At 46.3% G+C, this 16,418-nt stretch overlaps 1 long non-coding RNA gene across 25 annotated transcripts in view; it reads right to left on the reverse strand.

The window, feature by feature from the left end:
* Positions 1–16,418, reverse strand: part of LOC137862221 (uncharacterized) — a 221,972-nt gene that overhangs the window by 43,800 nt on the left and 161,754 nt on the right. For 23 of the 25 annotated variants that reach the window (XR_011100100.1, XR_011100091.1, XR_011100095.1 and 20 more), the window contains one exon: positions 9,833–9,934. The exons of 1 other annotated variant lie outside the window; for it this stretch is intronic. This is a non-coding gene — a long non-coding RNA (uncharacterized lncRNA). Of the gene's footprint in view, positions 1–9,832; positions 9,935–12,581; positions 12,799–16,418 lie in introns of all 25 variants that reach the window. One more of the 25 variants, XR_011100102.1, reaches the window with a different exon arrangement.

Genomic DNA, 16,418 nt, shown 5'->3' on the forward strand with positions numbered 1-16,418 from the left:
TTCAGATGCCTCTAAATGGATCCAAACATTGTCACACAAAAAGCCAAGGGCATCATCCTCCAAAATCAGCATGAGGAAGCATCAGGAGCTTCTCAAGAAGGGCTTTTCAGGTGCTTCTGTGTGGAGCCAAGAGTTGGAGCCAACGATGCTTGTGGGCCCCTTCCAACACAGAATAATTCTACGATTTTATGACTTGGAGAAACCCATGCTAATTGATTGAGACATGGGGGGTCGGAGAAAAAAGCACCAGAGGCTGCCCAGAAATAACATCCAGGACAAGAATGGGTCTTGGTAACACAGAGTAAAGAAACCAAGTGGGCAGTGGGCTGGACAGATTGCCGCATGGAAGACTGCAGTGTGGGTAACCACAATCTCAACAAGAAAGGATGAAATGGACTTCAAATCAGGCTTAGACACTGTCATAACCAAGCTGCAGAAACACTCCGTGGGTGTTTAAAAGTGTGAGTGTTCACGAACCAAATACAAAAATGAGAAGGCCCAGGAAAATGTAAAAGGAAACACCTGGCTAAGAGAGAACAGGGTATTTCAGAAGGTCTGTTGTGCGGATCACACTGAACACCACTCCAACTGCCCTCACACACCCTCTGAAATTGCAGTCTTTGCTGATTTTATTTGGACTGAGCTAGTCCGCAAGGACCCAGAGTTTGAAATCAGGATAAAATCCCCCACTGCTTCCAAAGACAAGAAAAACTCAAAAAAAGAACAGCACAAGCAAACACAAAACCATTTGCTCTTTCAACACCTACAAGCATATTTTCCTTTTTACGATCCATTTGGAAAACAGTCTTTTCTGAAAAGAACAAATATAATCCTCCAGTCAAGCCCCCCAAGGCATGGCCATGCTCCCAGAAGCAAATCACCAGCTTCGGATCTGCGTAACAGTATGAAGCTTACCGAGGGTGACGCGTACTGCCACGCACTGAACACACCTTTGGGTAATGCGGTGAGGCAACAGCCTTCCAGAAACTGTGTGCTGCAGCTTAAGCCTGGCTGATCCCACTTGCTTTAACCAACACAACGATGACAGCCCACCACCCCACGCCTACTGTGCTGGAGAAACCCTCCTAAAATGTGGTGCTTGCCTTTTTTTTTGACATTGCCAGATGGCTCTCCAGAACATCCTGGTCTCTCCCTTGTGGATGTTTTTCTGAACAGCCTTTAGTAGTTGCTCCAGTACAAGGTAACTGGTGGAAACTGGGGGCACATCCTTGAAGGATTCCAAGGACAATCAAGGTGTAAACACAAAATAAATGTGGTTCTATATTAAAAATACAGCTGAAGGGTGCTTCCCTTCGCGGGGACCTTTTCTGAGCACAGCTACACTGCTCCATTACTAGTGATGCAGTCAGGCAGAACAGTGGCTTCTCATATGGATGGGATCCCATTTGCATTCTGATTAAAGCAAGAGAAAATTGACAGCAAAGTGGAATTAAGAACATTTATGAATCCTATTGGCATGATGTATGTGTCTCCCAAGTAATGGAAACTGAGAAGGAAATTGTGAAACTTCAGAAATCAGTGGGGGAAAGGAGACAGACTGCAATGATTTTTTAATGCTTTATACATTTTTTTTGTGTGTGTGTGAATTTGATGCTCACAGAAGGCAGTAATCATAACAGGCAGGAAAGAGACGGTGAACATCGCTATGCTTTTTCTAGAAAGATCTGACCATCTCAAGATGTTAAAGTACTTTTCAAACAGGGCAGTCTTAACTGCATTAGGGCACGAGCAGGAAGAAAACTCGAATACCAAACCCACAACAGATTCAAGAGTGCCTGGGTCTTACATCTCTCTTAACGCAGAACATGTATGCACAGTGCTTTAATATCTATTCGCCAGTATTTCCCAAGGATTTGTAAGCAAAGAGAGCACCATGGCACAGCTCCATGAAGAAACCAAAGAAGAATGCACTTGTTTCCCCCTCTACATGGAGAAGATTTTGAACATAAGAGGTTAGATGGCATTTCCAGTAAGTGACCACAGGGGAAAATACAAAACAAAACAACAACATGAGAGAACACGTATCCAAAAGCACTAAAAAGCACACAGAAACTAACAGAGAGCCTGAAATGCAAAAAGAAACTTAATAGAGTATTAATGCAGCACTTAATGAAGACTGGTTGGGCAGAGATGCAACCCAGGTGCTCTAGACCAGCTTATTACTCACCTTATTAATTTGCATTGCTTCCTTTATTTGAGAATGATTTATTGTGGTTCAACACCAACCTTTTCTTAATCAACTTTAAATAAGTTGAAATGAGCCTGATTTAAAATTTAATAGACATCTATCCACCATTCTGCAATGATGTGACTGGGGTAACCTCACCTCCATTTACACTGGTGGAGCTACGTGTGTTGGCAACCTTCTCAAAACTGAGTTAATATTCCAGCACAAAGCACTTTCAAAGGAGAACTGCATTCCTTCCGACTTCCAGGAGCGCTCAAAACTATATCAGATTTGGCTTTTAAAGCCTCAACGCTCTGGTTGGATTCGTGCATACCAAGGTACACGCATATTGCTAATTGACTTAGGTAAGCTTCCTCCACAAGCCTCAATGTGTTTTATGAAATCACACACCCTTTTCATTTATGGCCTGTTTCCCAACATGCTGGGTGTACAGTGTTCCTTCTATTGTTCTTAATTGGGCTTCCAGAGCTCAGCTTTCCCCATTACATGACTTAAGGAGCACAAATAACCATTTTCCCCGCAGTTCTGCAGCTCTGATATAGCTCCACCACATTTCTGTTCCTCCTGTGTTTTGTCTCTCAGCAGAAGAGGGACACAGGATAGGGAACCAGCATCCAGGAGGCACTGGTGATGCCACAGGGCACCCATCCATGTCCATAAGAGTTGCTGTCACTCTGTGTCAGTGTTTGGCCATGCTGGATCTGCCCGTGAGTATCACAGTCCAGCTACTGCCACCTTTCCCGCTCATCAGAGCACCACACCTTGCTGAGGGGCATCACCAGACTGGCATCTAGATCCACTGTGCTTCCCCATGACCATTAACCATCAAAAGAACAAAGAGTTACATCCCAGCCAAAGTCCCCCCTCATCTCCTGCTGAACCTTTGGCCATCGTGCCCGTTTGTGGGCTTTGTATCACGAAAAAGGACTGAGAGGACTGCACTCAGCCAGAGGACTGGAAATGCAAAGAGGCTGCTTCACTCATTATCCATCGCATGGGGTGGCCCAGATGTTTCATCTAAACCAGTTTCCTTTCCCCACATGCTCCTCTGGGAGCTAAACCTGGCTCCCAAGGAAAGGCTCCTGCCTTTATCACTCCTACCTATAACCTCTTCTATGTGTATTTTATCAAAACCCACTCTAGGTGTGACATCTGCCCTTGTCTAGCCTGCTTTTGTTTTCAGGTTGCACAGACGCTTCCCTCACCTTGTGTACCGTGGCAGCTCCCTGCAAACATCTCCAGCACAAGCACGGGGCTGCAGCTGGAGTCATATCTGTTTGGGCTAGGATCCGATTACAGGAAACGGCAGCCTGCCCCGCAGCGATCATTTCCACCTTTGTTAGTTTTTGGCTTCTGCATCTATTTTGATAGATGCCAAGATCTGAAAGCTGTTAGTAAGGAAATGGAGGAGGTGAATGGCTATGCTTTAACCCTTGCTTGGCAGCAATGTTAGGACACGGTGCAGTGTCCCTGCATTGGTGTTAATACATTTCTATAACAGAAAGAGGAGCAGAGTGGAGAAGGAGGGGAGCAGAGAGGAGCGGAGAGGAGGAGCAGAGTGGAGAGGACAGGACAGGAGAGGACGGGACAGGACAGGACAGGAGAGGAGAGGAGGAGGCACTATTTGCACAGAAAAAGCAATCACTGAACTATTTCCCATTGCTCATCTGTGAACATGGGAACCAGCCAGTGCCCAAGACTTTTCTGCTGAGAGACCTACAAATGAGGTACAGTGGCTTTTGTGATGAAGGAGCCTCACCAAGCCTGGCTGCTTCCCGTGTGACTCATTTTTGTGCACCCCCATTTCTGGACAGGGAGAGTCTGAAGACACAGCTTTGTGTCCACACCCAGCAAATATACGCATGCTTTCAAGTTCCCTTCACACTTGTCAGAGAATCATCAAGAAGTTTTGCTATTAACCAAATATGGTCCTAAGGGACAAAACAATGACGAGAGGAGCCCAAGGGCTGAAGCTGGGCTTTACTTTTCTGCTGGCATTGCACCAAAAAACATTTCACCCCTAGCATTTCAAAATGCTACCTGATTGCTACAGATAAAGCAGGAACAAAGATGCAAAACTGGTTCAGAACGTACCTGATAATTCCCTTTTAAACTTCCACTTCAGAGCAAAAACTCTCTTGCTTTGAAATAAATGGTCAGGGAGGGGAGGGGAGATGTGTAATTCTCTTAATTAAAGTTTGAACTGAAAAAAAGGAAACAAATTTCTGTGGATTTACAGCCCAAACAGTATTTAATACTCCTCCCCTTCTCAGGAGCTGGACAAATTCCTCCCTGCACCCAGGAATCATTTTAATTGCTCCTTCTCCAACACATCTCTACTCCATAAAAACCTGAAGAGAAAGTATGGAAACAAACTTTCTGATGTAAATAATTGTGTAGTGGGGTTTTTCCTTTGTTCCTAGTTGATATAGTTACAATTTAGTTTGGTACAAAGCTAACTGAGGTAACACTGAACCAGGAAATGAAACCCCAGAACACAAGGTTAAAGATGAAAACCAGGAAAGCAAGGGAAAAATAAAACCAAAAGGAACTGCCTAGCAAGGGACACACAGCAAATCCCCTCCAAATTAATGGTGTAAAATGAAAGCAGATTAGATCAATCACACTAAACAGCTTTGTTGGGGCCCTTCTCCAGATGAAATACACTGGCTGTTGGTGTATGGGATGGTTATTGGGGCTTTTGAAACAGGACTAAGTCACCAAGTTGCCCTTAGTTCACTTGCCAGGAACTGGGAATCCTAGGCAGCGTGGCTTCCACGATGTAATGAAAAAGTAAAGAAAGTGTACAGAAAAGCCCAAAGAGGCTGTTAATCTTTGTACCTCACTGGACACTGAGCACAACACTGAAAACATAACAGGAAACTATCCCTCAGCAATAACAAAGCCAGGAAACAAGCAATAAAGCATCCAGCTACTGCCTAATCTAACATGTATGAGACAGCCACCACCTCCTGCAGCAAGTGCGGCAGAAAATGGAGAAAAGCATCTGGCTCTCCTGGGAACCTCTGCTTCACCATCGCTTCCCAAGCTTTGCTATTCCAAAGCCAGAGCAATGTGTATGTGGTCTGCTGAACTGGAGATGGTTGCAGCTGCTTGGGGTACCTGAGACCATCAGTGGCAGAGAAAAAAGCCTCTCACAGCCCTCCTGGAGAGGAAAACTTCAGAGAAGCCATCTGCTTGACACAGCACGTGTGCACGTCACCTGTCAGCGAGGAACACCACCTCTGCTCGAATAATTGTCATGAAACATTGCAAACAAGAACAGGGCTTAGTCACTTGTTCAAGTCTTATCCACATTTGTTTTTACAGATGTGCAGTTCATGGAAATGAGATGATTAGCTCATCAAAGCATCTGTCAAGGGGAGAGACAAACCAGCTTTTTGCAAATGCATCCAAGTGACAAGACCTGTCGGATACGGGCTGCGGTGAATCTCTCTCAGTCTTATTTTTGGATCTATTATAATCAGCCTTACCAGCTTATTAGTTATCTCCAACACATCAATGAGCCAGGGAAAGATAAATATATAAAACCTTGTCAAACATGCAATCTGATCTTTTTTTTTTTTTTTCCCATGAAGGATGTATATCCTTGCAATTTTACATCAATTCTTGAGTAAAAGCTGTACAGCTTGGCCTTTGCTCCTGGAAGATTTAAATGGCTTGCCAAACCATTTGAATGGACTAAATTTCTTTATTTTTGGATTCTCAAATTGAGACACCTTAAAAGGAGTGATTTTCAGACATCCGGTAGTCGGCAGGGTTTGCAAATCAAGAAAAATAGCTTACATGTCTCCTGGCTTTTCTAGATCAGGTGAGAAAGGAGAGTCAGAAATTCAAAAGCTCTTGACTAGGGTTTGAGGGATTCACATTAAACACCAACTTCTACCTCAGAGTTCCTGTCCATCTCCAGACAAGCCTCATCTACCCCCTGGAAGATGGAGGGCAGTGCTTCACCTGCTGCACCCCTGCCCGGTCCCCTCTGAGGATGGTCCTGCTGCCTCAGGGGGGATGCAGAGCAGGGTTTGGCTGGAGCCATGCTGATGGCAGGGATATACGGTGGCAATCAAGTACAAAGGGCTGTTTGGTGGCCTTCAGGAGATAAGCCACAGAGCACACAAAGGGATTTTTTTTAATAACGACAGGTGAAAGAGCTGGCACTGAAAGGGAGATTACTCATTTGTTCTCAGACCTTTGTTGTTAATCGAACCACACCTATGATGAGAGCAGCGGAAAGCCCTTGGCCTTACCCCACGGCTGGGTTGGTGCCACTCAACGCTCCCTCTTGTCTGCGGGCAGGCTGGTGACTGGTGATGGAGAGGAGCGAGGGCCGAGCACAGCGCGGGCCCAGCCGCCACTTGGCAGGAGGCAGGGAAGTGAGTCTGGCCACGGAGAGATGTAATAATTAGAAATGAATGGCAGTGACACTGCCTGGGCATGAAGAGGCCTGTTCACGAGGGGAGAACGGGGCTATCAAGTAAATCAAGCATTAGCTGCCGGTTCCGACTGGCACAAGAAGAGGCAGTGTTTGGCCTCTGGCAGCCACAGGCATCAGGCACCAGCGCAGGGAGAGGCTGTGCAGCCCCTCACCGACCTGTGCAGCTGCTGCTCGCCTCCCATCCCCTTGCCACATGAGTTTCTCTCCTTGTTTTTGCTAAATAGCTCATTTTCTTCTCTTTTTCTCAGGGAGGAAAATGAGTCTGATCCCCAGAACATCTTCATAGAGGAGGGCTGGTTTTCACCATTTCCCCAGAGCAGGTCAGGGCTAGGAGTTTCAAAGGACTAATTGTTACTTTTGTTGCCTAAATTTCTGCTAAAGAAACACAAAATGATTATATTTAGGAGGTGCAGATTGGCTAAGAACCTCTTTTTCCCCTTCACCCACTCATGTCACAGGGGAAAGAAAGCAGCTGCCACACATTTCAGGCCACCACATATTCATCTTTGTTCATCTATTGACCTGATAAAACAGAGTACATCTCTCACTGCAACAGAGGCAGATGCTTCCTAGTGATGACCACAACCCTTTAAAATGCCCACGGTGCCTGTCGTGCTCAGATGTTTCCTTACTGCAGCCAACCCAGCCACTGTCCTCCCCAGGATGCTCCACCAAGGCACAGGCTGGGGTAGCACTGCTTTCCCAATGCTCCGTGTTATCTTCTAAAGCAGAATAGACTACGTTTAGTTTGGACACCACCCTTACACGTGATTAACAAAACTTTCTACCCTCTTCTTAATGCTCCACTTTCCTGGTGAGCACTGGATCTCTTGTGTGACAGGGATGATAGGAGGAGGCCTTTGTGTAGGCAGTTGGGTAGCCTGTCTGGCCAAAATGGCTCTCCTCCCTCCATCCCTCCTGTCACCCCTATCCCAGTTTCCATTAATTCATTTCCCCTTCCTATGCCTGAGAGCATGTCTGAGGTGTCCACCTTGCCCTAGGCCATATTCTTTCTTCCAGCTGGCAAGCAGACTAGGAGCAGCAGCTTGTTCCCTCGCCCAGCAGCTCTCCCCAGTCACCTTCCTCCTGGGATCTCTTGCATCATGAATTTTTGTCAGGACCTGCAGTGGCAGATGATTCAGTGCAAGCTTACTGGCGTGGAGCAGACCTAAAAGCTATGTGGAGGCTTTGGAAGGTCCCTCCAAATGACTTCACTAGGTGGGACGCAGAGCACTTACAATGCGGGTGCATGGAGAGGGCATGCTGACAGTCACCTTCAGTAACAAAACCCAGCAGCTCAGATCTTCTCATCCTGTTCCAGCCACTTTGTGCTACTCAAACAGCACCAACCCTGGGACTAAATAGACAATAGACAACTATAGTTTCCTTAAACACAGAGGTGTTCATGGCATGTCAAAAGCACAACGTCCTGCTCTTTAAAAGAAAAAGAGAAAGAAGAGGAAGATATCCATCAGCTCCTAAACAGTACAACCTCCCTACGGGTCAAGCTATCTGTAAGAATGAAATGCCTGCCTCTTTCTCTTGAAGCACAGCTCAAATACCAACTTGCTTTACCAATGCTTCACCATCTCCTCCCAAAGGTACCTGTGGCTTATACCAGACTTGAGAGAAGACGTCAGCGCTTGTCCTCTCCCATGGGAGCCTTTGCCCTGAGTTTACAGCTCAATCAGGAGCCTGATACCAAGCAGGGAGGGGGGCATGCAGGGGATGGAGGAGAGGCCCAGGGGTGTTGGTGATGCCAGTTAGCTGCCCTGAAGATCATGTGCTGACCACGACTGACTTAGTCGGCAAACAGGACAAACCCCATTTTTTTCCTCTTTAAACATCCATGAGAGACCTAATAATAGTAAGTGAAAGGACAGAAAAATCTAAAGTGTCCGGCAGCTTACTGGACTTCAAGGAGAAGCAAGTCAATAGCATAATTTGCATTTCCACCATTTTTTTTGCTCATTTTCCTTTTCATCCAATCCACAAAAATGAATTGAAATACTACAGCGACTCTGAGCATCACAATCCTTTTGTAGAAAATACCACATTGGGCCTGCTGTGACACAAAACTGGAGAATCAGTTAATATTGTTTTTCATAAAGTTGGGAGAGCTGGTCCCCAAGGGCACATACCAAGTCACTTAGCAGCCATCCTGCCATAATAGCTTTCAGCTTTCCAATATAACTTTCCCTGGGTTTCCTCCAAAAGTTAATAAGACTGAAGGTGCCTGAAACAAGTTCATTCTATAGAATTCCCCTAACTTGCCATTGCACAGCAGATGTGGGACTGCAGGGCTAATGCATTTGAGGGTTTATTTGTTAACTAGGTGGTCTGGCCAATGATTGCTCACACAGCTTTCCTTGCTGGAAGCGTGCACAGCTGGGTGATCGCCAAAGGCAGCAGCGGTACCCCCAAGCATGACCAGCCACACCAGATTAGCAGTGAACCCAGGCCACCCATCCACATCACACAATTCCCAGTCAACCTTCCATAACACTGAGAGTAGAAATGCGATGAGCAGTATGAGAGGTAACAGGCTTGGATTCATCAAAGGAGCGCAAGTGAATACGGCACCTGGTCGCTACCGAAAGCCATCAGAAATTGGGCAACTCAATGCTGTAAGTCAAGTCAGAACCTGCAACCCAGCCATTCCCACCACAACCAAGACAACCCCAAAGGTAACTGCTCAATGTATCACTGTGACTTGGAGATTAAAAATAGAACTTTTACACACAGAATTTGTACCAGTTGTCCAGAAGCAATGCAGTACTCAAAAAGATCAAACCCAAATGCCTTTGCTTTCTTTATGTCACTTAGTGACTTCTCAAATAGTTATTATCTGCATGAAGATTATTCTGAGTGGTTTATTGGACAATTATAACTTGTCAGTAATTAGCATAAAATGACAAGGATTTAAGGGCAGGACAACCCATCATAAAGGACTTTTGAGACACAGCTCTTATGCTGGTACTTAACACGGTATTTAAAGAATGATTCATAAACAGCTAGAGGTCAAGCAGCTATTTTGTATAATGGATACAAGAAGGGCTGATAGTATGATTTACAGCTCCAAAGAGTTTCTTGCTCTTGAAGACAGTCTTTGTCTTAATGATATCCAACTACTTCACCTTTGGAAAAACAAATCTTGCAATACACACCTGGCTTTTCATCTGAGCTCTTTAGAAGGTGCCAGGAAGAGAGCAACAAAGACGGTGATTGACTCCAGGCCCCTTCTGTGCATCTGCTTCATTAGAAGATATCTGAAAAGAAGAGGAATAATTTTACTTTACTTGAGGGGGTCTGCATAAAACTTCAGAAAAGGTGTTACTTCTTGAAGGCATGCCTGTGGATATAATCCTGCAGTCACATTCTCTCCATTCTGAGTTTGAGATCAAGTGGGTTTGTTTGTCATCTGTCATGTTGGGCCACCAGGTGATTTTCCTCCATGGTTGATCCTAAAATTTGGACCCCATCCCCTCCCATGTGAGGGCTTTTCATGCTATTTTATGCAGAGAAAGTGGAGCTCAGCAGCATGGGGATTTGCTCTGTTCTCTGTAAAGACTCAAAGATAATTAATCTTGCTACTGTCATGTAGGTAAGTACACAAAACCTGATACAGCAGCCTAGAAGCAGCCAAATGATCCCAGGTGTCCTCAACCTCATTTGCCATTGCTGAAATCTACTGTCTAAAGATCCCCAGTTCCATTTCAACACCAAATTTCTGCCAAATCTCCAATGTCTACTTCTTTGACTATGATGCAATCCTTCCTTAGACTTACAAACCCATTTCCTTCTCAGTTGCAGGGGATTAAATTTCTTTCAGAATCAGCGGAAGCAGTCTGTGCTCTTACAAATAATGGATTGGTATTAGGGCAAATACATCTCTGATCTCATTCATCATTTGCTTCAGTTCTCCTGGTAAAATAGACAATATATCAGTCTTTTGACAGTCTGCACAGACTTCTTAATGTCTTGGAGGAAAAAGCTTTGGCATCTGGTGTAGCCACTGCAGCTCCAGCAGTGCGGGAACGTGGGGTGTTGAGGACAAAATTCCTGGATGCCAGCAATCCAGTTATAGTGACCTGTGATGGCTTTCACTGAATGTGCAACAGTGGAGGCCCTGCAAAATTATTAATTTTTGCGTGGCTTCTTACCAGTAACCTGCCTGAGAAACCCGAGGCCTCTTTGCTGCCCGTTCATTTGTATCAGCTTGCTCCTCTGAATAACTTTCCTTCTCACGTCTCATCTGTGAAGTGGTGCAAAAGGGTATTTAATAATCTATCATCTCAGTTAGTGATAATGAGAAAATTGAAACAAGCTGTTCCATAAATGTGATCATTATCTAGTAAATTAAATGAGACATCCAAAGTGTCCACCCAGCAATGGTAAAGGAACTTCTCGTACTCGGCATTTCTTTTATGTTGGAGAGAGAAGAAATGATCAAGTCTCCCACAAACCAGAGACTTCAATGGACACACTGTCATTAAAATCATCTGGCTTTCCACACTTGCTGCAATGGACCCAGCACAGTAACTACTGGCCGTTCAAAGCTGGAGGAATTCATCTCTGGGTGTTGCTGGTGCTAATGGCTAGTTAACAGGGACCAAATTTTTGAGGTTTGTCTTCCTGAGAGTGATGCTGGAGACACCGTATATCACCAGGGAGCACAGTGAGAATTGCTGTGGTGCACATCATACCTGAAAACTCACTGCAGATATCCAGAGAGGAAAAAAAAAAACACAACAACCAAACAAAAAACCCCCACAAAATTCAAAGGCCAAAAGTAGCAGAACAATTTTAGAATAGGTGGAAGAAGGAGAGGAGCAGTCTGAACTTCACACCTGATTGTTGCCAGGATGGCACTGAATAAGAGGGAAAAAAAATCAAGCTACACCTTTCTGTCTTATACCTAAATACCTTAAACTCTAAGCCTCAGACAATAAATTTACTTCAAAAAACGACTGAGGAAATCAGGAGTTTGTACTTTGTCTTTTGTTTCACCATGTAAAATTTTGGCAAAAGCAAAATAATTTTCTTCTGTGTTCCTCTTTGTGGTTCTGTTAATGCTGTTTCACCTTCCAGAGAGGAAAATAAAGACATTCCTCACCCCAAACCAATTCCTCCTTGCCCTGACAAAAGCTGACCAGTAGAAATGCCCTCTCATAGGCATAGGCTGGTTGCTTGGCCCCAGCTCTCTGCTTCCCTCTGGGATTTGGGGTTTTTGTAGGAGACAACAGGAATGGCCTATGGGCTTCTCTAGGGCAGGAGTAGCTTGGCAGGGTGGTGGAAATGCCCCTGGTCCATGCCAGGTCAACCCGTTCTCTTCACCCCAGTTACCAACAGAGCCTGACATGGGGCTGGCCAAACCAGCAGCATGGGGTCTGAGAAGGATCTGGCCCCAGAGTGGAGGAGCCATCTCCTAACAGGAGCCCTGCAGAAGACATTTCTGCAGCTAGATTCCTTGTATCTAACTGTGCTTCAGCCTGCAGTTGCTCATCAGATGCTCTCAGTGAAGCACAGCAGCTCCAGGTCTTTTGTAGCTTAGACAACAATCTCAACAAACCACAAACAAGAGACCAAACCATGAAATGCAGAGCAGGCCCACGCTATCCCCAAGAAGCCAAAAGCGCCTTCAAGGAGGCATGCTGCAGCAGAAGTAGAAGGCACTGAGCACCTTCCATGAGAGAGCTTTGCTCTGAAAAGGCCCCCGCTCTCCCTTTCTCACAGATTATCCTTGGGATGGAGTAATAACGCAGGTGAGGGGCACAATGCACTAATCAGGGGGGCTGGAGCCATCTGAGTTAAAGGAAACCTCGGTGTGAGGGCAGGAGCTGCAAGCTCCAACTGGCCATTGGAGGGCAAACTGCTCCAAGCATTGCTGCGCCGTTCAGGATCAGCATTACTTACTCTGTCTGCAGCCAGCCTTCCTTCTTCCAAGATTAACCAGGCCAAGCTTCCAAGGGGTTTTAATTGTTTGGAAATTTTGGAAGGGCCTTAACAGGCTCTATTTCAACCAGACAGAAATGTTGGAAAAGGCAGTGAGTGAGGCTGGACATGCTGGGACTGTCCTGCAGCTCCCAGGTCAACGCAGGAATTCCTCTTTTCCCCGACGGCAGAAAAATTACTGCAAAAAAATGACAGTCAAAGCAGGCTGCTGGTGAACATCAGACTGTTATAAGCAGGGTTTGTGCTTATCCAGGTTTAACTCCTAATGGAGAAGGCAGCGATTTCTTTTTGGAGAATGGCCATTTTCGTGACTGGTCGATTTTCAGTACACCTTCTGGCTGGCCAGTAGTTCTGATAAGCAGTATTGATTAACAAGGAGCAGATACTGGAGCCCATCAGTACGGAGAGGGGCAAGCTGTCAGAGGATGACCTGAAGATCTCTTTATCCCTCCGGTTTTACCCAGCAGCATCTCTCTCCTTCATCTGTCTGCACGCATCTCCACTCTTTAATTTCACAGGCTTTTACCATGTATAAGCAGCAAAGTGGCTTCTTGGCAAGTATCTTTGCCTTCCTTTATTTATTGGTCTATCCATCTGCAGATGTGGCCCTCAACAAGCACTTCTTACTTAGCATAATGCTAGGACAGAGAAAAGACTGTCATCCTGAAAAATGAGAAATACCCTCATGTATCTCCTTCCTCGGCTCAATAAGCAGAGAAATAACTGGAGTTGAGGTCAGCTACAAAACGAGGAAGCAGGTGGGCCTGTACCTGCTCTCTCCGGCCAGCTGTTACTGCCATCTGAGAGTCCTCAGAGGGAACAAATGGAGCTGCTGTATTTCTCCATTCCTTGAAGCATCATGGAGCAACCGACCAGCAAAGTTCATCCAAACGACAGTGCTCAAATGGATTGTCATGGAAATATCATGGTTCACAGTCAAAAGGCACAGATTGCAACTGGGTTTGACAGGAAGGCTTCTAAGGCAAAGCCAATCTGCGACTGGCTGGCCTGCTATCGTGCCCCTAGTGCAACAAAAAAACCACAAGCCATGAAACTTTTGAAAGCTGCCACAAAATGACCTTCACCTCTGCTTGGCAGAGCTGGGTAACAAGCCCACCCTGTCCCTGCTAGGGGGGACCAACTTGTCCAGGCTGCGATTCTCTCGGTGACCATGTGGAGCTGGAGGTGCAAACGTGGCAATGCTTCTTGCAGGCCTGGCCACCTTCCCATTGCTATGAACAGTTCTGCTTGAGTAATCAGCCTGTGAGGGTCCGGCAAACTCCAGTGAGCACCAGCTTGGCTTGGCAGGTGGACACCTTGCCTGGGCTGAAATGAGAGGCACTCGTGCGGAGAGGCTGGTGGAAAGAGAAACCAGCTGGCATTCAGGGCAGGGAGAGCAAGCAGAAACTGGGCACCAGGCACAAGGGCAGAAACCACCTCGTGGCTGAGCCTCTCCTGACCGATCAGAGCTCAAATCCATCTTTAAATCCCCGCAGAGAGGAGTTCAGGGCCCTGCTAATCCTGTGCTCTCACATCTGCACAGCTCCGTTACGCAGCGCGGAGCAGCTGCTGTCACTGCCATGTATTTAGCATCTACACCTTCACGGTGCTTTTGTTCCTTTTGGCCTGTCCGGCCCTTGGCTGTGTCTGAAGGCTGCACAACAGCAGCACCCGTGTTACGTGAGGGAGACTTGCAGTCCACACGAAGCACAGCCTGGGGTGCAAGCTTTCCAGGATGGAGCCCCCAGCCTAGAGGCCAAAGCACCAGATCCCTACCTGGGTGTGAATATGGCACAATTTGGGCATCAAACACAACCAGACTGCTTGAGCATTGCAGTTTTCAAGCACATCACCTTGCTGCTGCCAGAGTTGCTCAAGCCAGGGCAGCAAAAAGGCCATCCTTGCACTGACAACCAAGCACAGGGGTCGGCAGCAGGCTCTGAAAAGACAGGAACCATCAGGAGCAATCAGTCAGTCCTGGTTTCTGCCCTCTGCTCCTGCAGAGCAACAAGCTGGACCAAGCCAGCCAGGATGTCTTTCCATTTAACTCTTGCTCCAGCAGGCATGGGAGGTTGGAAGCATCTGATATCCCAGATCACGGCTTCCAGATCATTACACGAATAATATCAGTACTCACAAAATAATAGTGAAAACATCAGGAAAACCTTGGTTTTCTGACTCCAGTTCCAGGTCAAAAGGCAGTATTATCAGCGCTCACACATGAGCTCAGCTCCTTTGACGAAGGAGCAACTGCCTAATCCCTGCCTGGACTCTGTCCTGGGTTTTTAATGCCTGATTAACTACCCCCTGCCAGGATGATTGTGCATCTTTGCATATTTTGGAGCTGTCCATTTCTATTTATCACCACAGACAAGGAACTGTTTAAACCAACTCTCATTTGCATTGGCAATTTAAAGTGCCACGTGTTGGTTTGTAGCTGAGTGGTGACTGAAGCATGTGTCAAGGGGCTTTTAGCAAGATCTGCCACTTCTCAGAGAGCAAACATGAGATGGGACAGTCTCACATAAAGGCAAGGTGTCACTGTGGGGTTTAGCCCTTTTGGAAACACTAAGTGTCACCTCTGCAATTCAGTAAGTTGCCAGAAGTCTCAGTGGAAGTGGTTCAAGAACTGACTCCCCATCAAGGAACACTTCATAGGAAATAATAAAATAGGTCTTTGGTTTTTCATTTTCCAGCAAAACTCAAAACTGATATGGAAAATAGAAAATTTACCACAGAAATCATTTACAAATCAAATTCTACTACTCCTTCTAAGAATAAATCAAAACTGGTTGGAAAAAAAAACAAAAACCTTCCTTACCAGCCAGAATTACCTGCCTCCTAAATAGTCCACTCCAAGCAGCTGGGTCTCATCATTTACAGGCACTTGCCCAATCTGTATCCCACTCCTAGAGCCAGCATCTTTGTCCTCAGCCAGTGTGAGCCTTCACATCCCCTTTGAGGTCTTCCAGGTCATCTGAGCTCTCTCTTCTCCTGAAGTCACCAGCTCATTGTAACGGAGCACAAACTGCACCAGCTTTTGCTATTCCCCTCCTGACTGGGCCCTGACCATGCTGGTGCTGATTCAAAGCTGCTCCTCTTCAAGAGCAGCCCATGCTGTGCTTCTCCCTAGGGCCAGCATAACTGGGATGCAATGACTGGAGAACAGCAGCAGCTCTGTTAGACAGAGATAAGGACCTTAACTAGAGGACAACCAACAGATCCACAGCCCCTCTGACACAAGACACCCGGACAGTCCCAGGTTCGGAGCTGTGAGCAATACCTACTGCCTTAGGCTGCATTCCCCACAGCCCTCTTCAGTTTTCCCATCTCATCAGTACCATATTTAAGCACATAATTTTTGTTTTGTCCAAGGCATTTCAGCACAGAACAACAGGGTTTGCAGCTCAGGTGGTGTGGGATGGGGCAGGAGAACACAAACCCTGAAAGACACCCATGCTTTGGGACAGCAGCGTGGAAATCTTCACACAACAGCTCATCAGGTGATGATGCACCCCCAGCAGGTCCACCTCCTTGCAGCTACCAGAAAAGGCTCGCTGTGTGTTAAGGCAATTCTGCCCACACACTGCCCCGAGCCACTGGCATATTTTTTTCTTCCTTCCTGTGTTTTTGCATGTGTCTGTAATTATTGAGGATGTTCAGAGAGAGACGGGATTTCTGTTCCCTGGAAGCCCATCTGCTCCCACTGTTTATTTCCTGCAGTCGTCACAGTTGTAATGAATTCCAGCGTCACAACCGCACTGATGTCTCTTCCCATGGGGAACGTGCAGGGAAACC

The sequence above is a fragment of the Anas acuta genome, chromosome 11 (genome assembly GCF_963932015.1).
Source record: "Anas acuta chromosome 11, bAnaAcu1.1, whole genome shotgun sequence".
NCBI classification, from domain to species: domain Eukaryota; kingdom Metazoa; phylum Chordata; class Aves; order Anseriformes; family Anatidae; genus Anas; species Anas acuta.